The sequence below is a fragment of the Mesoplodon densirostris genome, chromosome 18, assembly GCF_025265405.1.
Source record: "Mesoplodon densirostris isolate mMesDen1 chromosome 18, mMesDen1 primary haplotype, whole genome shotgun sequence".
Taxonomy (NCBI): Eukaryota; Metazoa; Chordata; class Mammalia; order Artiodactyla; family Ziphiidae; genus Mesoplodon; species Mesoplodon densirostris.
Genome location: NC_082678.1, coordinates 56,927,963 through 56,953,723, shown reverse-complemented (window position 1 = coordinate 56,953,723; position 25,761 = coordinate 56,927,963).

The window sequence follows — 25,761 nt, the reverse complement described above, 5'->3', positions numbered from 1 at the left end:
TTCTCATCTGTGACATGGAAATAACATCTCATTGGGCTAGGGGTGACAAGTGCTTAGGAAAGTACTTTGTTAACCTAGTGGGCTGCACACGTGATCATACAGATTTATGGGTCCCCTCCTCCCTCCAGCCAGTCACAGGGGTCTCCCCCAGTCCTACTAGCCTTGTTCTGTTGACACCTCTACCCCACCCCACCCCCAGGACATTTGTCAGTGCTGGAGCCTGCCCTAGACGTACTACTCTTGATTCACTGCAGAATAGGGCTCTTTACCCACTGACTCAAACCATCCCTGGGGTTCCCTCACCCTCTGTGGCTGAGCCAGACCAGGATGAAGCTTCCAGCCCTGCTCTCCCACCTAGTGGCCCTGGCCCATCACCTTGGACCCCAGCCCAAGGCATCCAAGGCCTTGAGCCTTGACTTCCCTGCCTTGCTGTGTGAGAATCCCAGGCCCCAAATCCCACGCACTCCAAGTTAGGGTGCCCATCCAAGGCAACCATGCCCTGCACTCAGTAGGTGCTCAGTAAATGTTGTTGGCTGACCAGTTGAGGGCATATTTTTTTTGCCTTTGGTATAACCCTGTTGAGAGCAGTAAGACCGTAGTTGCCTTGATCTTCAGGGACCAGCAAGATTTAGATGTCATTAGGGGTTCAGATATTAAGATGTGGGGTGGGATGACTCACGATCAGCAAAATAATGATCCTTCTAATGACAAGATGAAGATGGGGATTCTCCGGCCCTGTTTCTCCACCGGGACATGGCAAGTGATATGTTGTCTCCCTTGAATGGAATTTTTTTCATTCATTCATGCCCTCGGCAAATACTCACTGAATCCCTACTGTGTGCCAGCCCAGGGAGGGGGATGTCAGCAGTGGAGCGGAAGGGCACTCGAATAAGGAAACGTGGCTTCCCAGCTATTAAAAAATCAGGACATTTTCCTGGAGGAGAAGGAATGAGAGTGGAGGTGGGGAGGTGGGGAGGTGGGGAGGTGGGGAGGGCAGGGACGCGGGCTGAGGGGCTGGCTCTTTCCAGCAGGTGCAGGGCAGTGCGGCCAGGTGCTGCGGTTGACAGTGAGTGTGAGGGGGGCTTGGCCTGAGCCTCCCTAACCCACCTTCCTCTCCCTTTGCTCACCTTCCACCCTGGCCGTGGTAAGAGGAGAGCTGGTCAGGGGGCCCCTTGGCACCCAGCTCCTGAAACCCAGCGACACTTGCAGGGAGGGTGGGAAAGGACTGGTTTGATCTGAGTTGGCCCCTTCAAGGCCGGGAGATAGGTGGGGGAAGAGGAGGGAATGTAATTAAAACAACAACAAAAAAAACACCTTTGTGACTGAGAGTTCTCAACTGGAACAGCCCGACAGCTGGGCCCAAAGCCAGGAGGTAGGGCTACAGGCAGGTCCCAGGATCTGGTGACCCTTCGGTGCCCTCAGGAAGGTTTTGGGCAGGGGAGGGGGAGACTGCTGCTCCCGTCACGCCCACCCCTCCCCCAGCCAGCCTCCTGAGTTCCACCTTGTCTCTCTTCCTCCAGCCTCATGTCTCATTAGTCTGGGGTCTCGAGAAGGAGAGGGCCTAGGTATAGAAACTTCCAGAAGGGGAGGGGTGGTGAGCTTTCACTACATGTACCAGCTAGGCCTCAATGCCTACTGCTCCCGACCCCCGCCAGGCAGCCCCAGGCCAGTTCAATGCCAGCGTGAGACACTAAGGAAGCCAGGACAATAAAGCAGGCCCTGTCCCCTGTGACCTCAGCTGGGCACAGGAACTGCTCAAGACTGTGCGATCAGGGCCGTAGTGGTGGCATCTATGGGTGCTGTGCAGGCTCAGAGATGGGAACGGTTCCCTCTGCCTGGAACCAGAGAGAATAGGGGGTATCCAGAAGGGTCTTTATGGTTGAGTAGGAGTTGGTCAGGCAGAGAAGCAGTGGGAGGGCATCCTTTGCAGAGGCAAAGCATGAGCAAAGCATGCAGGGTAAGGGAAGCTGGGTTTGAGAAACTGAGGCCGCTTTGCAGAACCGGATCCGAATGCCCGTGTTGGAAGTCCAGCTCCACTTTCGAGCTGGGTCACTTTGGGCAGTTTGCTTACCCTCTCTGCGCCTCCATGGCTTCATCCGTTACAGGTGTTAATAACGGCTGTGGTGATCATTAATGCTATGTTTTTTTTTTTTTTTTTTTTTTGCGGTACGCGGGCCTCTCGCTCTTGTGGCCTCTCCCGCTGCGGAGCACAGGCTCCAGACACGCAGGCTCAGCGGCCATGGCTCACGGGCCCAGCCGCTCCGCGGCATGTGGGATCCTCCGAGACCGGGGCACGAACCCGTGTCCCCTGCATCGGCAGGCGGACTCTCAACCACTGCGCCACCAGGGAAGCCCCATTAATGCTATTTACCACTCTTGGCTCTCACCCCTTCCAGGCACGGGTGGGAGGGATTTTCTGGCCCCGCTGTGGTTAGGTGGGGTCATGTGACTAGTCTAGGCCAATGAGCTAGCGAGCAGAAGTGTCATTTCCAGGCCTGGATGTTTCACGGTCGGCGGGAGGGCTTCCAGCACCTTCCGGTTTTCTTTCTGGCCCAGTGCAGTGCCCGAAGGGGTTAGAGATGTGACTGCACGATCTGTCCGAATCTCCAAGTCTCTCCGATGAGCAGAGTCCCTGAGCACCCACACTAGACACGTACTTTACTAGACGACCTTGGTTGTTTAAGTCACTGCCACGTGGGAGGTGTTTGTCACCACAGGAGAACTTAGCCCGTGCTCACGGAGGGTTGTGACTGGGATGCCATGAGTTAGTACAGGTAAAGCGTGGGACCCACGGCACTGACATTTCACATTCCATACATGTGAGCTGCTCTCATCATTAGTTTGGTTAGGGAGGCGGAGAGACGTAGCCATGGAAAAGGCTACGACGGGAAGCAGAGCCTGCTCAGGAAGCATCTTGAACACCAGGCTCAGAAGCTCAGGATTGAAGGCACCAGGGAAGCAATAAAGATTTTTTAAACAGAAGAATGACATGCTTTACACACAGTTCACTCCAGGACTTGGCAAACGGCAGGCATTTAATAAATATTTCTTGAAGGAATGAATGAATGAATGGAGTTTGGAGGAAGAGGGACCAGTGAGGACACAGTCTCAGCAACCAGGTATCCCATGGAGAGGGCTGGACCCAGGGCAGGTGCCATGCAGTTGGGTGGGACCCACAGCCAGGCACCGGGCTTCCGAGCCCACCCTCACTTGCCCACCCCGGGCACCACCCGGGCAGGCAGCTCCATCGGCACCGATGCTGGTGTGCAGCGCACACCACCACCTCATAACTCACTGTGTCTCTGATGAAGCGGAGCGGTTGTTTGGGAAGACAGCCCCTCTGACACCCACCAGCCCCCAGGGCTGATCCTGATGTTTCTCCTCCACCATCCCCTGGTTAACACGCCAGCTATGTCTCTCACACCCTGCTCCCCACACCCCCATCAGTGGCACCGCTCTCTCCCCGCATACACAACCCCCCTCCACCCGCCTCTCCAGTGCTGCAGCCAGAGGAAGTGTATTGCAGCCCCAGACTGCTATGGGCAAATACTAATAAAATGCTGTTTTGCTGCAATTTGTTTAATTGGCCACAGAAGAGACGTCTTGAGCATGTGCAGGCTCTGCCTGCACCCGCCCGCCTGCCTGGCTCACAGATGCTCTCGGCTTCCTGTGCTTTGCCTCCCTGGCTGCCACCACTGGGGATGGGACATTGGGGAAAAGGGGAGCGAGGGAGAGGAGAAGCAGAAGGAGGCCGCTGGACTGGAGAGGGCAGTAAGGAGCCCACTTCCAGATTTTCTTTATTTTTTTTTTAAACATCTTTATTGGCGTGTCATTGCTTTACATTGTTGTGTTAGGTTCTGCTGTATAACAAAGTGAATCAGCTATACATATACATATATCCCCATATCCCCTCCCTCTTGCGTCTCCCTCCCACCCTCCCTATCCCACCCCTCTAGGTGGTCACAAAGCACTGAGCTGATCTCCCTGTGCTATGTGGCTGCTTCCCACTAGCTATCTGTTTTACGTTTGGTCGTGTATATATGTCCATGCCACTCTCTCACTTTGTCCCAGCTTACCCTTCCCCTCCCCGTGTCCTCAAGTCCGTTCTCAATGTCTGTGTCTTTATTCCTGTCCTGCCCCTAGGTTCTTCAGAACCTTTTTGTTTTTTGTTTTTTTAGATTCCACATATATATGTTGGCATATGGTATTTGTTTTTCTCTTTCTGACTTACTTCACTCTGTGTGACAGCCTCTAGGTCCATCCACCTCACTACAAATAACTCAGTTTCGTTTCTTTTTATGGCTGAGTAATACTGCATTGTATATATGTGCCACATCTTCTTTATCCATTCATCTGTCGATGGACATTTAGGTTGCTTCCGTGTTCATTGCAGCTCTATTTACAGTATAGCATTTACATACGGCCTTAAAGTCAGATAGACACGAGATGGAATTCTGGTGGGCAAGTCGCCTAATGGCTCTGAGCTCTGCTTCCCTCGTCTGTGGAATGTGGAGAAGTTATTTGAGGAGACAGTGGCCCTGAGATGTCTTTCCCGGAACTCCTTGGGGAAGAGACAGGATGGCACAGGGATTGGAAGGGCACTCCTGGGCCAGAGGACCAAGCTTGAATGCCAGCTCTTCCCCTGGGAATTCAACTGGATGCTCTTGGGCAAATAACCTCATCTCTCTGTACCTCACTTTCCTTATCTGTAAAATGGGGGTGATGACAAGAGTACCTACCTCAGAGGGGCGTTGTGAGGGTTAAAAATGAGTTAATACCTGCGAAGTACAGGAAACAGGGCATGGCACACAGGCAGTCCACATACCCGGGCCACTCAACTGCTCCTGCCCCGGGGTGGTTTCTGTTGTTGCTATGCTGGGCTCTCTGATGGCCGGGGCAGAGGCTTGCCCCTTCCCTGGCATACGTTAGGCAGGCAGGCAGGTGGTCAACACTTGTTGGCTGGTTGGCCAGATGAGTGGCTGTGCGGTGCCCAGCCTGCCAGAGTGGACGGGTTGCAGGACGGCACCCTCCGCCCACCCTCTGCAGCCCTTGGCCCTCCTGGTTCCTTAAGACCGGTGATATTTGCAGCACCACGGAAAGCCCCGCCCTGCCCTGCCCTGGGGAGCGGGCCTTTCACAGTGCAGCTCTGACCCAGGTGCTCTGTGCTTCCCTCCTTTCTAGACTCTTCCCACAGCCTCCTCCCTGTAGCCTCCCAGCCTCTGACTACTCCCCTACCTGATTCAGGCATCATCTCCAAGCAGGGCTCCACTCCTGTTCTCCGGCCTGTCAAGGCCCTTCCCCAGAAGGTGAGGGCTTTCCCGAAGCAGCCTACACCCCATTGTACAGAAGAGAAAATGGAGGCCCTACAAGGGGGAATGGTACCACCTCTCACAGTCCTGAGTGAAGGCATCCAGCAGAGCCAGGGCTCACGAATACAAGAAGGAAGGGAGGGGCTTCCCTGGTGGCGCAGTGGTTGAGAGTCTGCCTGCCGATGCAGGGGACACGGGTTCGTGTCCCGGTCAGGGAAGATCCCACATGCCGCGGAGAGCTAGGCCCGTGAGCCATGGCCGCTGAGCCTGCGCGTCCGGAGCCTGTGCTCCGCAACGGGAGAGGCCACAGCAGTGAGAGGCCCGTCCAGGCCTAGGACTGAACAAATGTGTCTTGTCCCCATCCAGGAACGTTCCCAGGTTCTCTTCACCCTCATCCAGTCTCGGGCATTAAATGGAGTGGGAGGAAGGCGAGGGCACAGCCTGCCCTCCCCGGCTCTGCAGAGCCCGATGCAGCCAGCTGTGGCAAGCAACAGCTGGATACACACACCAGGATGCACGGTCCCACGCCCTCTGCCAGGCTGGGCAGTTGGAGAGCAGGGGGAGGGCCTGGATCCAGACAGCTGCTGGGGAGGGCAGTGCAGCAGCTCATGAGGCTGGGGGGAGGGTGGAGAGGGGAAGGGGAGGCCTGGGGAGTGCTCAGCCAGCCCCCGAGCCCCAGGTCTCCTCCAGGGGGCCCCCCCGGGACGCAGGCAACCACACCCTGACTCATGGGTGGATTTAGGGGTTCTGTAGAGGCAGCCCTGACTGGGAACCTCGTTCCCCACTCTCCGTCTCTGGGCAGTGGGCTGCGGTGTGTCAGCAGGAGGCTGATAGGAGTTCACAGGACAGGACCGGTCCCAAGCATGAGTGGGGAAGGTAATCTTTAAGAACAACCCAGTTGTAATAGCCAAAAACTGGAAACAACAGAAGAATGAATACATAAATTGTGAAACGGCATATAATACCACACATACATTAAGGAGGATGTATCAACATGGGTGACTCTCAATAGATAATGTTTAGTTTTAAAAAGAAGAAAGTCATAAAAGAATCCGTAAAGTATGATTCTAGTTCAATAATATACAAAATTAAATTGTATATTGTTTAGGATTTGTCCATATGTGATAAAACTATAGAGAAAATGCAGACGAAATTTTAAAAATTGGTCACCTCTGGAGAGAAAGGTTAATGTGATATGATAGGAACTCAACCAGCTTTGAAAGTTTTGGAAATAAACTCTTCTTCAACTGGTATGTGAGTACAGGGTTATTGTTTTATTATTATTATCATCATTCAAAGAGTATATGTATGTTATTTACATGTTCTTTTGTACAAATGATATGCTTCATTTTAAAAATGAAAGTTAAAGGCTTAAACTGGATATCAGAAATATCACAAACATTAAAAGGTAATTAACAAAGCGGAAAAAAAAAGAAAGAAGAAAAACCCAGGGTGGGCTCCCTGACCTCTGTTCCCTGTACCCTAGAGCTGTCTGCTCAAGTCCCTCTGAGGAGTTAAAGGGATTCAGGAAGAGCAAGGGTGTTGTCAAGCACTTGTTCCTTCACAAGTACTCACTGAGAACCAGCCTCCGTAAACGGGAACGCGGGCCTTGGCTTCACGGAGCTCAGAGTCTAATGCAAGAGACAGACAGCAGGCAAGTTCACAGGCAATTCCCAGCCTGTGTTTTAAGGGCCATAATAGGTGTGTGCAAAAGCTTGCGTGGACAAGTGGGCACCTAACTGGTAGGGATCCGGGGAGGCTTCCTGGAGGAAGCGACCCCAAACTGAGACCTGGAGGATGAGGAGGTACTCACCATGAAAGGAGCCAGGGCAGGGAGGAGTAGTCCTGACAGAGACGGGTATGTGCAAAAGCCCAGGGCAGGGTGAGGGGGACAGTCTGAGGAACCCAGAGTTCAGCGCAGCCAGGAAGGGTGAAAGGTAAGGATGGAGTGGTGGGCCAGAGCCAGCTCTTGGGGAGTTAAGGCATTTGAACTTCATTTTGAAGGCCTTGGAGGCCCTGGAGGGTTTAAGCAGAGGAAGGACAAGCTCCAGTTTGCATTTGAAGAAGAAGGCTCTGATTGCAACTGGAGGCAGGGAGCCCAGGCAGGAGGCTGCTGCAGTGGTCCAAGATGGCAGCTGGGTCTAAGAACTGCGTAAGATGCAGACTTGGTGGGACCTGGCAATGACTGGTTGGTGGTGGTTCCAAGGCAGGGAGTCAGGTGTCTGCTTGGCCCAGTCATGGCTGTGGTTTCAGTCACCAAATATGGGACATCAGGGTATGAGCAGCGTTGGCTGATGTGGATGGAGCAGAATCTGGGTTCAACTTTGGTCCTAGAGAATGTGAGGTGCCAGCCCCTCCCACTGTCCCTATCCCCTATGGTTATCCCCTACGGTTCCTCCTTGCCCAGTGCTCCAAGCATCAGATCCAAGTCTGAGCTTTTGCTTACCAAACATCCTCAGCATGTCAGCAGTGCAGGGGAAACACAGAAATATCCAGCCACCTGGTTCTTGCCCTCCAGGCCCTTCCAGTCAGCTGGGGAGGTGGGCCACGTGCACAAATGGCAGCAACACAAGGTCTGGTCTGAGTCAGAACTTTATTGCTGTTGACCAAGGCTGTCTGCAAAGGCAGTAAATGATTAAGGGCCACATGAGTGGTGCAGATGGTAATGACCTCAGCAGGTCAGAGAGGAGGGAAAGCCCTCCTTGTTAAGGCCTTGGGGATGAAGAAAGGCAGGGCTGCTGGATGACTCCGAGCCAGGGGAGCGGGTTCAAAGTCCCAGCTGTACCCTAACGTGGGTGACTTTGGCCAAAGGGCTGTATCTATCTGGGCCTCTGTTTCCTCATCTGTAAAATGGGAACTAGCAAAAAGTTCAAGCTTTCTATTCCCAGGCCAGTGTGGGATCAACAGGGTTAATGGACCCAAACCATCTCTGGAAATGTTAAGTATCACTCCTTTGCAAAGGGTTGAGGTCCACTCTGCCCTGGTCATGGAGTTTGTTCTGGAGGCCAGTGCTTTTGGAATCAAGCAGACCAGGGTTCAAATCCTGGTTCTGCCATTTTCTGCCTGGGCACCTTTAGGCAAGTGACATACCTGTCCAGGCCTCAGTGTCTGTAAAATGGAATGGATTCTCCTGCATCCAGGGTGAATGAGATCACCATCTATGCCTGGCAAGGGCTCCAGCAGTGACACCAAATCTCTGGGACAAGTTGCCCCAGGGCCCTGGCCACTCTTAACCACACATCTTCCCAGCCACACAAGAGGTCCTCATCTGCCCCTCCCTCGCCATCCCGCCCAGTGGAGTAGGGGCCCCAAGTCCCCAGCAGCTCGAGCCCAGATAACACACACGCCAACAGGGACCCTGTGGAAACTTCCCAGATAAATGCTGCCACCCCAGATAACCGGGGCCTATCAGCCTGTCATCTTGTTTTCCAAACCACGTTGCTGGTGATAAAGGGATTGTGCAGGGCTGCATCTGCCCGGGCCCAGGAGGGGGCTTCTCACAGGGATTTTTTTCTCTCACTCTTATTAACGACAAATGTTTGGCCTCTTCCGGGACAGACCAGTCCTCTGGCAGCCAAAGTCTCCCAGCTCAGCTTCCCCTCCCTCTCCGTCACATCTTCGCAAGAGGGCCATTTGTCCCCTTTGTCATCCTTCCACAGAAGGAGAAGAAGGCAATCAGAGATGGGATTAGGCTGTGGCAAACAGGCAAGTTCTGTTTAGGGGTCTGCGTGAGTGGGGTTTCCTTGTGATAGCGCTTACTATGGATGAGGTATAGCTCATCGGATCCCATGGGAGAGGCCTACTGTCTTCTTTGTTTCCATTTCACAGGTCAGGCAACTGAGGCTCAGGTCACAGACACAACTGATAAATAAATCTGGAAACGAAGGCAAGGGCTGAAGGCTCCAAACCCTGTGTTCTTGCCCTCTGCTCTCTGTTCCCAGAGTCTGCCCTGTGCTTGGCCATTTCTGGGGCATGGAAAGGAAAAGGTGGCTACTCTCCTGGGCACACACAGAAAAATCTAAGCCACAACTGGAAGCTGGCTTTGGGCCAAGGCTGGGGTGCTGGGCTGGAACCTGGGCCTCATGAAGTCTTGCTGGCCCCCCACCTCTCAGGTCTTCACATCCCAGGGCAGAAACAGCCTTGGAGGTCCACTAGAGCAAGGGTCTCACAGGACAGATGGGGAAATGGAGGCAAAAAGGAGGGATGCGACGTGCCCAGGAGCATCCAGTGAGTGAGTGCTTGGTTTGAAGACTGGCTTCACGTGGTCCCAACTCATTGATTTTACAAGTGAGGAAACTGAGGCCCAGAGACAGGGAATGACCTACAAAGGGCTCCGTAGGTAATTAATTAAAGCAGAGCTGGGAATCGAATCGATCTGGAGCGCAGGGCCGTTTCCACTCTCCTATGTCAGTCACTCACCACGAGGTGCAGACATTCACACAAAAACATAGCCAGAGGGCCTTCCCTGGTGGCGCAGTGGTTGAGAGTCCACCTGCCGATGCAGGGGACACGGGTTCGTGCCCCGGTCCGGGAAGATCCCACATGCCGCGGAGCGGCTGGGCCTGTGAGCCATGGCTGCTGAGCCTGTGCATCCGGAGCCTGCGCTCCGCAGCGGGAGAGGCCACAACAGTGAAAGGGCTGCGTACCACAAAAAAAGAAAAAAAAAAACCATAGCCAGAGACCCTCATGGATGGAGACTCAGATGCACAAGTAAGGGCCCACCCAGGTGGGCAGGAGACTCACCCACACTTCCAAGTACACATGCTCAGGCTGACACTCCCATGACACTGTAGGGGACCCACTGTCTGCCTCCCCTGCCCCAGGTCCTGGAGGTGACACTGTTTACTTGTTCTCACTCCACCCCCTCTCACGCCCCACCCCTGACAACCCCCGACCTCCGGAACAGCTCCAAGCCAAGGAGCTCCACGCTGGGCTTAAAAAGGGCACTTAATTTTTCATTCTTAAATGCTGGGATGCTCTTGTCTTCTAGCTTCACCCAAACCCCTTGGTGGAGATGGATGGGGGCGCGGAACACAGTTATCAGAAAGATTAAGCCGGGACTTGTCATTTTTTTATATCACGAAGAGCAGTCAGCCCTACGAGTGATGTCCTCCACCCCGCCAGGCTGAGTCCAGAACCTTTAGTGCCAGTAGTAAAAAAAGACTATAAAAAACACCATCGGAGAAAGGGTAATGATGAAATTTAACTGCTCCCGATCACACACCTGGGGTCTGCTCACCGCGGAACCAGGGGTTCAGTCACATCATCCTTTACCGCTGTGTCCTTGTCTCGGAGTTTAAGGTCCTTCTGCTGAACCAGAACACTGTGTCCACTGCTGGGACCCTGTGGCCCGTCTGCCCCACCTCGCCCTCCCTGGCCAGGAGCGCAGAGAGAGGGAGGGAGCAGGACACACTTGGTCCTGGGAGGCCTTAGGGACTGTTGGGCTGGCAAAGGGGTCATGGGCTGGATTTCCCAGGAGTCCCGCTGAGCTGCAGGTGCTATTGAAAACTGGTGTGAGGCTAGGCTGTGGTTGGCTCTCCTGTTATTTCCTTCCTTTCTTCTCTCCCTCCTCCCTCTTTCCCCCTTCACCTCACTTTTATGTGCCATCTCACTTTTTTTTTTTTGCAGTACACAGGCCTCTCACTGTTGTGGCCTCTCCCGCTGCGGAGCACAGGCTCCGGACGCACAGGCTCAGCGGCCACGCCTCACGGGCCCAGCTGCTCCGTGGCATGGGGGATCCTCCCGGACTGGGGCATGAACCTGTGTCCCCTGCATCGGCAGGCGGACTCTCAACCACTGCGCCACCAGGGAAGCCCCTGCCATCTCACTTTTATGTGCCAAGTCCTCTGTTACATCCAACATGTGTACCGGGGTCTTCCATTGCTCTTAGGACACAGTACTCTGCTCACCCAGTTCCTAGCCATCCCCGCTCTGGTCCCTCTTGCCCCACAGCCCTCTGCCACACTGCCTCTTTATCCTCCCAAAGCTCTGTTCTAGCAAATCGAATTTCTTCCAAATAATTTGCTCTTTCCAGCCTCTGAGCTTTCGTGCGTGCCGTTCCCTCTGCCTGGAAAACGCCTTGGTTGACTCCTACTCATCAGCGGGTCCCAGCTGTAACTTCCTCCAGGAAGCCCTCCCAGCCGTTCTCCAGGTACACCTTAGGCTTCCTTGCTAAGAGCGCCCTCAGCTGACTGCGCTTCCCTTCCAAGCCTTATATCATCACAGTGTATTGTCATTGTGTGTTTCACTGTAAGGTCTGTGATTCTGGGTCTGAGGATTTAGTGGTGAACAAAACAGACAAGATCTCTGGCCTTCATGGAGCTTACATGCCAGTGGAGGTGGGTGGAACGGGACCGTCTGTCTTGTTCAAATTTTGTGGACATGTCACTAAAGCCAAAGTTGAGTTTCAGCCTCAAAAGCCCCTGTGAGGGAGGTGGTATCATCCTGCCTGTACAGCCAAGAGCCCTTGGGTCACCTAGCTGGAGAACAGCAGCACTGAGGTTCAAGGCCAGGTCTGACGGGCGCCCGAGCCGCGGGGTCTCCATTGCATGATCTGCCTCCTCTCGCTCACCCTGCTCAGGCCTCACTGGCCTCCTTGCTACTCCTTGGCATGCGAAGCATGCCCTTGCCTCTGAGCCTTGTCCCTCCTGTTCCTTCAGCCTGGAATATTCTTCCTGCAGAAAACCTTAGGCTCACCCCCTCACCTCCCTCACGTCTTGGCTCAGATGTCATCTTCTCAATAAAGTCTTCCCTGACACAACTGCACACACACACAAACACACACACTCACGCTCCTAGGAACTCCCCCCCCACCCCACCCATATTCTGTATCTTACCTATTATGTCTACCTGACTAGAGTGTTAGTTCCCTGAGGGCAGGGATTTTGCCGATTCTGTTCACTGTTGTATCTCTAGCACCTATAATAGATGCTCAGGAAACATTTGCTTAGATGGATGGTCGGGGGGATGAGCAGGCGGATGCAAGAGACCCAGAGCTGAATAAGGCTGGGTCCCAGCCCTGAAAGGCCTTGAGGTCCAGCCAAGGGAGAGGGACCGTCTCCTGAGTGAGAGGCGGTTTCTACCAGACTTGTGTATACAGAGAAGCAGCCACACCCCCCAGCACTCGTCCCCTCCCCGCCTCAGGACAGGGTCCTCTCCTGAGACTCAGCCTCTCCCTGAACACCCAGGCTGTCGGCTGTGGGCAGAGAGCACCCCAGTTGGCCCCAGGGCGGGCAAGCTGGGAGGGGCTGTATGAGCTGGACCCTGGCACAGCCCTGGCACAGTCTCTCAGTTCTGGAGCATCACTGGGGGAGCTGGGGAGAAGAAGCAAGGAAATGGAGCCCCCAGCCCTCTGATGGCTGTTGCTCCTGTGCCCACAGTGCCTGAAAAAGGCCCTTCCCAGGACCCAGGGTGCTCGAATGCCAGTCCAAGACCCCTCCTCTGGGGAGGGATAAATTAGGAGTTTGGGATTAAAATATACACACTGATATGTATAAAATAGTCCAGTGGTTAAGATTGCACGTCCATTGCAGGGGTCACGAGTTTGATCCCTGGTTGGGGAACTAAGATCCCGTCTGCAATGCAGCACGACCAAATATATATATATATATATATATATATATATATATATATGTATGTGTATATATATATGTATATATGTGTATATATATATATATATAATAGATAAACAACAAGGAAATAGGGACCTACTGCATAGTACAGGGAACTATTCTCAGTATCTTGTAATATATATATGACTGAATCACTTTTCTATACACCTGCAACTAATACAACGTTGTAAATCAACTATATTTCAATAAAAATTTTTTTAAAAGAAAATCATAATAACATGGGGAAGGAAACAAGACCCCACCACTGACCCACCTAAGGACCTGGAGCAAATCACCTTCCGTCTCTGAATCCAGTGTTTTCTCTCCCATAAAATGAGAAGATTTGAACACACGAATCACTCCAAGCCTTTTCGAGTATGAGGATCCCCTTCAAAGTATATTATTGGAGCATCATGTACATACAGAAATGTACACACGTCGTATTCAATGATATTTCACAAAGTAAACATGTTCATGTGACCTGCACCCTGATCAAGTAATAAACATTATCAGCTCCCCAGCAGCCTCCTTGGGCCCTTTCTCAGTTCCTATCTCCCCCAAAGGCAAAGATTCTCCTGATATTTAATGCTATAGGTCAAATTTTGCCTGTTTTTGAACAACTCAAGGATCCGTTTTTAACCTCTACAAAATGCTCTTTTGATTTCAGTATCTGTGGTAGCCAGCCTCTAAGGTGGCCCCCAATGATACTTTCTGGCTGGTATTCACACCCTTTGCAGTCCCCTCCCACACTGAATCAGGGTGATTTTAGTGACCAGTAGAGTATGACAGAGGTGACATTGTATGGCTTCTGAGGCTGGGTCATAAAGTGCATAGTGGCTCTGCCTTGCTCTATCGGATCACTGGCTCAGAGGAAGCTAGCCCCCATGTTGTGAACCACCCTGTGGAGAGCTCCACACGTAGAGGAACTGAGGCCTCCCACCCACGGCCAGCACCAATACCAGTCATAGGAATGTGCCATCTTGGAAGCAGATCTTCCAGCCCCAATGAAGCCTTCAGAGGGCTGCAGCCCAGGCCGACATATGATATAACCTCGTGAGAGACCCTAAGCCAGAACTGCTGGCCAAGCCACTCCTGAATTCCTGACCTATGGAAGCTGTGAAGGCTAATAAATGTTTATTATTATTTTAAGCTACTAATTTGGTGGGGGAGGGGGAATAATTTGTTGACAGCAAAAGATAAGTAATGCGGTGTTCATTGACTGAGCACATACCCAATGAGCCAAACCTCCTAGGCTTTCAGGAACCCTTTAAAGGAATCCCTTCTTAAATTTATTTATTTAATTTTATTCTTTTGGCCACGCCACGAGGAATGCGGAGATTAGTTCCCTGGCCAGGGATCGAACTGGCGCCCCCTGCATTGGAAGCACGGGGTCTTAACCATGGACCACCAGGGAAGCCCTGGAACCCCTTTTTAAAATTATCTTAATAGTATCCATTCACACTTGAACAAAGGGCCTTCCTTTTCATGCATGACAAAGACTTGGTCAGGCCAAGGACTGCAAAGACCTCAAGGGTCTGAGGCCCCCAGGACTGGGCCAGGGTGGGGAGCTATTGCTGACACAGTTCATCTCTACAGCTCTTTTCCTACTAAAACTCTGGAATCAGAGGCTTTCAGGAAGCCATCGCCCAGTTCTTGATCCCTCTACCTCATTGGGTGGTAGAACATGATAATGACGACCCCAAACTTTGGGCTTAAGCAGTCCTGTGGCCAAATCCTGGCTGCTCCTCTTCCAAATCTGGGTGACCTCACACAAGCAGCTGTACTTCTCTGAATCCCCGTTTCTCATCAGAGAATTTGGAGGACAGATGCCTCGCTTACAGGTTGCTGTACAAAGCAGAAATAACACGTGCCTCCTCATGGTGACACTTTGGAAACACTCAGGAAGCCCGGCAGCTGTAATGATCATCAAATCACAGACCGGCAGGTGCTCCCAGGGGTGTCGGGGGACTGAGGTCTCCCTCTGGCCCAGGTGGAGGTTCGGTCCTATTCGGCTGCTCCACGTGCTCACGCCCTCCTGGCTCATCCACACCCCGGCAGCGAGTTTGAGGTACCAGGTGAGCGTACGGCCTCGTGACGGAGCTTGGTGGGAGACGGGTCTGCTTCCTCTCCCTCGTTAGTGTCGCCCGGGGGGCTGCGCTCTCCTTAGCAGAGGCCTGGATAACGAAGGCCACAGCCTATTAATTGCAGTGACAGTGATAAAGGAAGAGGGGGAGGCTGCTATTTGTCTTGCCCGTAACCTCTCGCATCACTCCAAGATGAATGAAAACTCATTTTCTGCTTTGATTCGGTCTAATTTCCCTGGGCCCCCTGGGCCTGGTGGGGGGAAGGGACTCACAGCCCCTGCTGAGAAGGAATGGAGGGGAGGAGGGGGAGGGGTCAGAGGTCACAGAGGGAGGAGGACAGGCTCCATCCACTAGGGAACCAAGGACTTGTGGGGGGGAGTGGTTGGTGCATTCATTCCCTAGGCACCAACCGTATGGGGCCTACACAGGTGCTAGCTGATTGGATTCGCAAACAATCCTGTAACGAGGGACACTGCTACCCATTTCACGGATGAAGCAGTAGCGGTGGTGGAGAGAAAGGGGCCTATACAAGGTCACACAGCTAGCGAGGGCGAAAGTCTGGCTTCAGCAGGGAGGGGCTGTCCAGCACCATCACCAGCTCTTTCCTGACACCCACTACATCACCTCCACCTGGATGAATGAGCGATTTCATCAGAATGGAAGACCCTAGAGGGGAAGGACCGTCCAGGTCGGGGAGCTACCACCCACCCAGGGGACAGGAGCGGACGGGGAGGGAAAAGGATGGAGGGGGGTAGACCTTTCTTTCCATCAAAGAGCAGAGACTGACTGGGGTCCTTCTTGGCAGAGCCATTTTCTTTTTTGTAAGATGGAACCAGACGTGCCTCCCTCCCAGGACTGCAGGGTGGCTGGAGAGGGGGGATGAGTATGCGTATGAAGGTGCTTCACACCTGGTACTTCCTCTCTGTTTGTGGAAAGGGAGAAGGAACCAGTAGTCCCCCGCGATTTGAGCTGCTTTATCCCAGACGGATGAACCATATGTCCGGGGGTCACCTGACTCTGAGTCCCGGCACCCACCCTGCCTGATCACTTGCTGCATCACCGGGGTCCCCTCTGATGATCCAGAGGTCCAATGAGGCCCAGAGAGTAAGAGGGGCCTGGGCCCCATGACGTGTCTGTTAAAGTGGCCTCGTGGCCCCAGAGAGCTGCATGGGCTGTGAAGAAGGTAGGAGACGCCCCCAGGTCTGGTTCACAGCAGAAACTCAGCAAAGCGTGTTGAACACACTTCATACAACATCCTCTTGGGGCTTTGGGGCAGACGGTGGAGGGGGTGCAATTGGGAGGAGGTTTTAGGCGGTGCGAATGCGTGAATAAGAACGCGGGCTCTGCCGGGCAGCCTGGTGTGAATGCTCTGCCACTGACTACGCACGTGCCCTTGGGCAAGTTGCTTTGCGTCTCTGGACCTCACTTCCCTTACCTGTAAAATGGGGTAAGAATGGTATCTCCCTCATAGGATTATCACTTAGCTTATGTAAAGCACCTAGAGCATTGTTGGGTACAGGTCAGTGCCTGAGTGGTTTTATGAGGGACATCGGGCCGGAAGGGCTGGTCTGGGCTCGGGACGTGTGTGAGAAGTGAGGCAGCTGACTCCACTCGCGTCCCACCTCCCCGACCTCCTCCAGCGATGTCCTTCCATCTGCCCCAGATCTGAATTGCAAATGGCCTTCCCTTCCCCACCACTCCAGCTCCAGCTGGAGCCAGGACGGAGTCCATTGAAGATGTGTTTCTGCCGCTGCAGGATGCCTGTAGCCTGGCTTTGTCTCAAAGGGTCTGCAGGCGGAGCCCTCAGACCAGCGCCCCTTTCCCGCAGTCTGGGTCAGGGGAAGCCAGGCTCAGTTCGGAGCACCTAGCCTGACATTCAAGGCCTTCACAGCTTGCTCCCTCCTTCTCTCTCTGCTGTTGTAAGAAACCTCTGCCCGTTCCTCCCCCTGCCCCCTACCTCCAGCCTCAGCTTTACTTCCCACTACCGGATGAGGTGTGCACGGCGGGTCGTCCCATTCTACAGATGGGGGCACTGAGACTCAGAGGGGTTCACAGCTGACAGGTGGCAGAGCTGGGACACACAACGATGTCTTGTTCACTCCGGAGCCCAGCACTTCACTGCGACCCTGGCCTGCCACAAAGCAGACTCTTCAACTCTCCACACAGGAGAAGTGAAGTCAGGGAGTCGGGAACTGCAATGAAGGTATAAAAGGAGCTTCTACAGGAGGTCGTTCATCCATTCATTTGATATTTACCAAGCACCTACTTGGTGCTGGGCACTCAGAGATGATAATGATGTGATGAGAACAGCAACAGTAATGACAGTAATAAAGTGATAGCACTTGCTGGCATTTCCTGAGCTCTTACAGGTACTCGGCACTGAGCTAGGTGTTTTGCAGGCAGAGCCTTGATCCTCATGGTAGCCCTGCAAGGCAGTTCTATTTTATTTTATTTTATTTTATTTTATTGACGTATAGTTGATTTACACTGTTGTGTTCATTTCTGCTATGCAGCAAAGTGATTCAGTTATACATATATATTCTTTTTCATATTCTTTTCCATTATGGTTTATTACAGGACATTGAATATAGTTCCCTGTGCTCTACAGTAGGACCTTGTTGTTTATCCATTCTCTAGATAATATTCAACAGTTGGCATCTGCTAATCCCAAACTTCCAATCCTTCCCTCCCCACCCAACCCTCCCTGGCAACCACAAGTCTGTTCTCTATCTCTGTGAGTCTGTTTATATTTCGTAGACATGTTCATTTATGTCGTATTATAGATTCCACATACAAGTGATATCATATGGCATTTGTCTTTTTCTGACTTACTTCGCTTAGTATGATAATCTCTAGGTTCATCCATGTTGCTGCACATGGCAGTATTTCATTCTTTTTTATAGCTGAGTAATATTCCATTGTCTGTATATACCACATCTTCTTTATCCATTCATCTGTCAATGGACATTTAGAATTATTATTACAACATTATCGATGAGTCAACTGAAGCTCAGAGACCTCAGGTGTCTAAGGGCACACAGATTTCATGCACCTGAGCAAGAACTGAACCCTGCCTGCTTTGCATAACAATGACAACGATGGCGATCACTGCCTAGCACATACTGGGCACTTTCTGTGTGCCAGACAGTTTGCTAAGCACTCAAAATGACAACGTAACCTTGGGGAGGAGTGACAAGTTTAGACTCAATAAGCTGATTCATTCACCTGCTTCCAGACTTACAGGGAGCAGAAGGCCTGGCCTCAGTCTCTTCCTGCATAATCATGGGCAGCCTGCAGGGTTAGGCAGGTCTGGGTTCTATGAGGATCTGTGAAATGGGAAAATGCCAACCCAACTCACAGGATGGTTGTGAACATCTGGAGCATTCCTTATTGCGTAGGATTGACACTTTCTAGCCTGAGACCAGGCCTCCCAGCCAAGGTATCACAGGTCCCAGAGCATCCCATCCTCCTCCTTCCTTGTCCCACCTCCACCCCTTGTGGGGCCCTTTTTCCCCTCTGTCCCCCTGAGAATCTCAGCCACTTCTGCAAGGGAGCACCTGCTAGATTTTTTTTCTTCCACCAAGTTGTGGGTGGTGACATAGCAGAGACACTTGGGGTTCCAGGTAAAGGGAGAGTCTGAGACTCAGAGAGAAAAGTGTGGGAGGGGCGGAGAAAGGAGGGAAGAAAAAGAGAGATACCAAGAAGGAAAGAAAATTGAGGTAAAACAGCAAAACAAAACAAAAAGACCAGAATCAAAAGACTAAGACACCAACGGACACCACGGAGACAGAAAGATGGAGACAAACAGAGAAAGGGCAAAAAAAGAGAGAAGTAGCCGAAGCTAGAAAGATGCTGCCAGAGAAGAAGTAAGTCGGAAGGGAAGGATCCCTCAAGCAGCTGGGGAAGGACAGGGACAAAGCTACCCGCCTCGGCCCCAAGCTGAGCAAGGCTTTTAGACTCTAGCATCCTGCTGCTGAGAGAGAAAAACCTCTTCTCCCACATTCGAATGAGTTTGATATTCAATCAATGGAGATTAACTCACCGAAGGTAAGGGGGTTTTACATCCATAGGGAAGTCAAATACGATTATGCAAATGAGAAAATTATCCTGAGATGAGGCACATCTCATATATGATAATTTCGGGAAAGGGTGGACTCTCACGCTGATTAGCAATATCTTCAAGACCAGACCGAGATGGGGAGATGCGGACCCAGAAGTGGTCACTTAGGGATGCGCTGACCAGGAATCCCGCTCGGAGAAAATGGTCAGAGACGTCTGCTCCCTGATGTCCTTTTCTGGAAAAGAGGACACTCAGCTTCAGTCTGGGGAGACCTTAATGAGAACCTTGACCCTGCTGTGTCCACTGAAACTCTTTGGACCTCAGCTTGCTCTTGAAACAAAAGAGCGCTCCAGAGCAGGTCTTCTCAAACTTTAGAATGAATACAAATCACCCGGAGATGTTGGTTCTGATTCAGTGGGCCTGGGGTGAGTGTCTGCGTTTCTAACCAGCTCCCAGGCAATGCTGAGGCTGCTTATCCGCAGGCCACACCTTAGAGGCCCCAGTTCAGTGGTCTTCACCACTGAGCTGGGCATGTTAGAATCACTTGGGGATTCATGCCACTGAGTGGCATGTTAGAATCACTTGGGGAACATTTAAAAAACTGCCAATGCCCAGGGCCCACCGCAGACCAATTAAATTCGAATGCCCTGGAGAAGAGCCTGGGCGCTGGTATTTTTTAAAAGATGATTCTAATATGCAGCCAGGGTTGAGAACCTCTGGCCTGAATGATGCCTGGGTTCATGAGAAGTCTGTGGATCTATTCCAAGTCTCCAGGGACCCTCATGCCCCTAGACCCTCAGAAGCCACAGACGTGGGCGGGGCCGTGGAAGAGGTAGGGACTGAAGCTGGGGTGAGTAACCCAACATGGGATGGGCGGAGGACACTGCCCTGGGCCTGCTGGGGAGCCCTGATGGTAACTGCCAAAATCAGCCCTTGTGTATTAAATACCTACTAGCTACAACACATATAGTCTCTACTACATATATTCTACTATATATACACATGTATTCTCTCCAGCCCTTAAGCGGAGATATTATCATTTCCATTTGGCAGATAAGGAAATTAGGCTCAGAGAGGCAAAGCGATTTTCCCAAGGTTGTAGAGTCAGGATTCGAACCCGTCTTTGTCTGACCCCCAAAGCCCCATGCTCCTTCTACTCTAGCCATTGCCTGCCACTCACCGGGTCACCTTACCCAAGGGAGTTAGAGGCTGGCATCTGGGCCCTAAGGCCTGACTGAGCCAGGGGGGTCCCACTCTGCCAGCTCTGCCTGAAGTAGGCCGACCTCACGTGGTAGAGGTGGGTGAGCAAAGGCTTGGAAGTCAACAGCCCTGGGTTCAAATCCTTCCCTTAGAGCTGTGTGACCTCAGGCGAGTCATTTACCTTCTCTGAGTGACAGACAGGCTCCTCCTTGGCCAAATAGGGATAATGAGATCAACTTCCGGGGTTGCCGAGAGAGGAGATGAGGTCAGCTAGCACGTGTGTGACATGGAGTAGACACATGTAGACAGAGTGGACTCACGAGTGTGGACAGAGTAGATTTTCCCCTTGCGAGGGGATGGAAGCTGGTTGAGCCAAGCCTCAGAGGTTCTAGAACTGATGACTCTTCACTGCTATCCTCAGAAGCCCGAGAGCCAGAGCCTTGGCCAAGTGACCACAGGCCCCTCATCCACTCAGTTGGTGTGATACCAACATGAACATGAACCCAGTGCTTCCCAAGTGATGCATCAGGGCCCAACCCCGGGCTGTCTGAGCCGCATCTGGACTTGTAACCACTATCTCCACAATACAGATGGCTGGGACTGGACTCTCTGCCCAGAAGCCCACTGGGGCAGGTCTCCTCTGTCTCCCCAAGGAAACTTGGGGTATGGCCCCCAGCACCTCTCCCAGAGCAGGTGCCCCATTACCTGTTGGTGAGCAGGGGTGGGGGAGTTCTGGCCCTTGAGTTCCCCCCTGTAAAGAGAGGCAGTGGGCCTGGGCCGTCTCCAAGGAACCTTCCAGCACCACACAGCCTTCCTTTCCTCTCCCAGGAATTTGCCTCGGAGAACCGTCCTGTGTCCGGGGCTGCTGAGTAGGGTTGCACCCTCCACCAGGGGCCAAGTGGGGCAGGAATCCAGCCCCTGATCGGCTCACCAACCTGTGCTTCTTTTGCTAATTGTCACAAAAATACCTCGTGTGTTGTCGGGGAAGAACTTACCTCTGTGGGCCTCAGTCTCCCGGTCTGCAAAATGCAGCCAGTAATGGTGCTCCCTGAAGGTTCAGTCCCTGCCTACTTCCCTCTGGCTTTGCGTCCCCACAACCTCCCCTCACTGCCAACTGCACCCAGCACCCCTGGCCTCCAGGTCCTCTAACAAACAGAGGCCTGGAGCAGGGGTGCCCTGGGCAGCCAGCAGTGGATGACCCCAGTCCTCATTCTGTTTCTATCTCCACATCACTCCCCAGGATCTCCCCCAGCAGCCAGGGCAAGTGAGGATGCGGGCGAGGAGAGAAAGAGAAGAAAGAGAAGGGAAAGGGTCCGCAGCGGGAGAGTTAACAGCTGCCTACGGGCTCACTGGTTTCTCTGTTTTCTGTGCCCTCGACACTATATTGTCTGTCTCCGTCCATGTGTGCTGGGTGCTCGTCTGGGCACCCGTGCATGTTGCGTGAGTGCATCACTGTGACTTTGTGCCTGTGCTTGTCATAGATCTCCGCGTGTCTCTTGCTCTGTGTGTGCCCACCTGTCTCTGTGCCTAATGCATGTGTGGGTCTGGATATGTGTGTGAATCCGGCGGGGAGCGGTTCTATGTACGTGTGTGTCTGAACGGGAGTGTACAGCGTGTAGTGTGTGCACACGTGTGTGTTCGAGTGGGTGTGTGTCAGTAGGTATGGGTGTGAGTCTCTGCATGTGTCTGCATGGGTGCACATCACAGTGGGTGTGAGGATCTTAGTGTGTGTCCAGGCGAGTGTGTATTAGTATGGAGGACGAGTGTCTGACTGGGGTGCATCAGCATCTGTGTGTATCTGTGTCTACATCGGTGTGGGTGTATATCGGTGTGTCTTGTTGTATCTGTGTGTGTCTGGGTGGCTGTGTATCTGTGTGTGGTAGGGCGTGAATCTCTGGGTGTGTGTCTAGGTGGGGTTATCAGCTTGGAGGGTGAGTATGTGCGTGCATATCACCATGTGTATCTGCTCATCTGTTTACACAGTGTAGGGTATGAGAGTGCATGTGAGTCGTGTGTGGGGACTGTATATCCTATGTGAGACCAGGTGAGTGTATAGCAGTGTGTGGGGTATGTGTATATGTGGGTGTGGGTGTAGCAGTGTGTGGGGTGTGTGTGTGCCCTTGAGTACATCACACAGTGAGCATACCTCTGTGTGGGTCTGAATGGGTATGTTTCAGTGTGTGGGAGTGTGTATATCTGTGCATAAATCACTGTGAGAGTGTCTGTATATCCATTTCTGGAAAGGAAGAGAGTGTGTATCTCTGTGTCTGAATGGGGCGTATCAGAGTGTGTGCGTGTCTGCGTGCGTGTCTCTAGATCTGTGGATCCGTGTGGGTCTGCACCTCTCCAGCTTGGCTGGGCCCAGGCACTGTAAATCCATCAACTCCACATGATTTTGTCAATCCTGACAGCTAACTTCAACATGACGACAAATCTGGCCCCAGAGGATATTAAGCAAAGACACGTGAGCCTATAATTTTCTGCTTCCACGTGTGAGATGCTATAATAATCAAAAGAAAATGAGTTTCTAACTACCCCAGCTCTTTGTGCTGTTGCCTTCATGCCGGCTGCACTAATTGAATCACCCGGCACCACTGTATCAATGGTAACTTGGGTATTGGGGGGTAATCAGGCGTGTGGGGGGCACCAGCTTGGAGAGGTGCGGGGGCTTTTGTGAAGGTCCCATCTGCCTTGTGCACCAAAGCCGCCCGCTGCCCGTCAGCATTTGGCTGGACAAGTGAGCGACTGGAGGGCAGCCCCTCACCGAGGGGAGGGTCCGGGAGGGAATGCCTGGGGGAGGGGGCACCTGGACCCAGATGCTGTGGCTCCAGCCCCTTGGTCCCAAAAGGAGAACTGTGCAAAAATAATAAAGATCCAGACTTTGGAGATAGGCCTACCTGGGTTCAATCCTGGCTGAAGGTCTGTATGTCATTTGACCTCTGGGGCTTGGTTTCCTCGTGTAGAAAACGGGGTGACCTGTCTACCTCACAGGGATAAGGGAGAACACACAGATTAAGCACAGAGGAGGCACTCAGGAATCGCCATTATTTTTGTTGTTACCGATGTTTACCAGTGCTTTACCATGCCTTACCTTCACGGTGTGAGACAGGACTCATTATCCCATTCTACCTCTGAAAAAACTGAGGCTCAGAGACGTTAAGTAACTTGGTCAGTTGAGACACAGCTCTCTCTATACAATTGTGGGGTTTGAAGCAGGTCGTGTGTGTGTGTGTGTCTGTGTGTCTGTGTGTGTTTTCAAAGAGGGAGGAAAATAGTTCCTGGTGGCTTCTGGAGGTCCCCCACCAAACAGTCCTGTGACTCAATAAAAATAACAGCTGCTCACCCTTGTATAGCACTTACCATGGGGCATTTACTGTATATTAACTCCTATAACCCTCATCCTGAGTTTATGAGGTAGAAATGCAATTATCCCTGTTTTACAGATGAGAACACTAAAGTACAAAGAGGCTGAGTAACTTGCCCAAGGTCACATGACTGGTACGTGGTAGAACGGGGCTTCAAGCTAGGAAGTCTGTCTTCACAGTATTCATTTTAATCTACCACGGGCCTCTCACTGTTGTGGCCTCTCCCGTTGCGGAGCACAGGCTCCAGACGCGCAGGCTCAGCGGCCATGGCTCACGGGCCAGCCGCTCTGTGGCATGGGGGATCCTCCTGGACCGGGGCATGAACCCGTGTTCTCTGCATCGGCAGGCGGACTCTCAACCACTGTGCCACCAGGGAAGCCGCACCTGTTCTTCTTAAAGATCCAGCTGTACTCTCACCCTCCATTTTGTTCCTCAGAATCTTCTAAACTGAATCCTTCATTTGCCTCCAAGAAACGTCCTCTCTGCTCAGCCAAGGGACCATTCCTCCTGAAATGAGCCTCCAGAGTGGGATGGAAAGTTCCCCATCCCCAAACCCACCGTGCATCCCCACATCAAGGTGGGAGATCACCCCATGTCACCCTCTGGCTTGGGCCTCACCACTTCCAATCAGACAGCAAGTTGTCACCAAGCAGCCGCTCTGCACCTGGACAGGGCAGGGAACTGGGTGCTGGGAAGAGGGCTAAAACAGGAAATTATAACTCCATAGTTTTGTATAGCACTTTACTGTTTGCAAAGCTAGGAGCAGTAGAAAGGGAAAAGGCTTTGGAGCCAGGCAGATCTGGGTTGTGATTTTGGCACTGTCACTGACTAGCTGGGGGCCCTTGGGCTTGTTACTGAACATCTGTGACTCAATTTTCTCAACTATAAAATAGGAACAATTTTCCCCAAAATATCAGGAACAAGGCAAAGATGTCTGCTCTTACCACCCCTACTTCACACTTTACTGGAGACCCTAGACTGCAGTAAGACAAGAAAAAGAAAAAAAAAAAAAGGACACAGATTGGAAAAGAAAAAGAAAAACCATCTTATTCACAGACATGATCATGTTCACAGAAAACCCTAAGTAACCAACCCTCCCCACCAAAAAAAAAAAAAATTGTACTGGAACGAATGAATTTAGTAAAGTTGAAGGATACAAGGTCAATATACAAAATCAATTGTATTTGACATACTAACAATAAACAATTGGAAATTGAAATTAAAATGGGGACGTTAATCCCACGTCACAGGATTGCTGGAAGGAATAAAATGAGATAATATTTATCTTGAGGTATCTAGCTCACCTACTTTCTCATGAATTTCTTTAGAGGTGTAAAGAGAAAGAGGCTGGTAGAGACTCTCACCCCACACCCATCCCCTCCTATCTGCACCACAACACCTGGGAGGGGTGCTTCAGATATGTCCTTAGTAGTTCTGCCAATTACACATCTTAGGGCTTTATTTATCTACAGATATGGGGGAAGAGGTGGGTGGATAGGTGGTTCATCAAAATCGGGGGCTCCTGGGAAACATATTGCCCTGAACACGTGAACCTCGCCCATCATGTGGGTTGCCTAGAGGAGGACCTGAGAGCCACAGCCTGTACGCACTCTGCCTCTCCTCCCTCCACCTGCTCTTCTCATCTTGCTATTATTCAATACTTCTGCTGAGCCAGGCCCAGGATGTACAGTGCAACCTGGATAATTCTTAGGTCAATCTCAGCCTGGGTCATATCCAAAAGGAACCCAAAGAGCTTCCAAAAGCACTGATTGGCAACAAAATATTTACCAAACTCTCTTGGACAAGCAGTAAAGTGAAGAAAGAAATTACACCACACAACATACAGCAAAACTCTCTCAAATCCCTTTTAGCCCTGTCTTTCCCCAAAGTCTCACACGGCTTTTTCCTTTGTCTCTCCTAAAAAAACTTCAGCTCTACTGTTTTTGGCCGCCACCACTTACCAACCGCATGGATTCTATTCCGATCCAGCTTTTACTGCTGATAACTTTATGCTCTTTTTTGGGTAGGAACTCTATGGGAATCTGTGCCTATCCCCTGATCAGCTCAGGTGTGGGAACGTCGGGGCAGGATTGGGGAGAATGTAAGTATTTAAAGGTAAGGTACACCTTAATA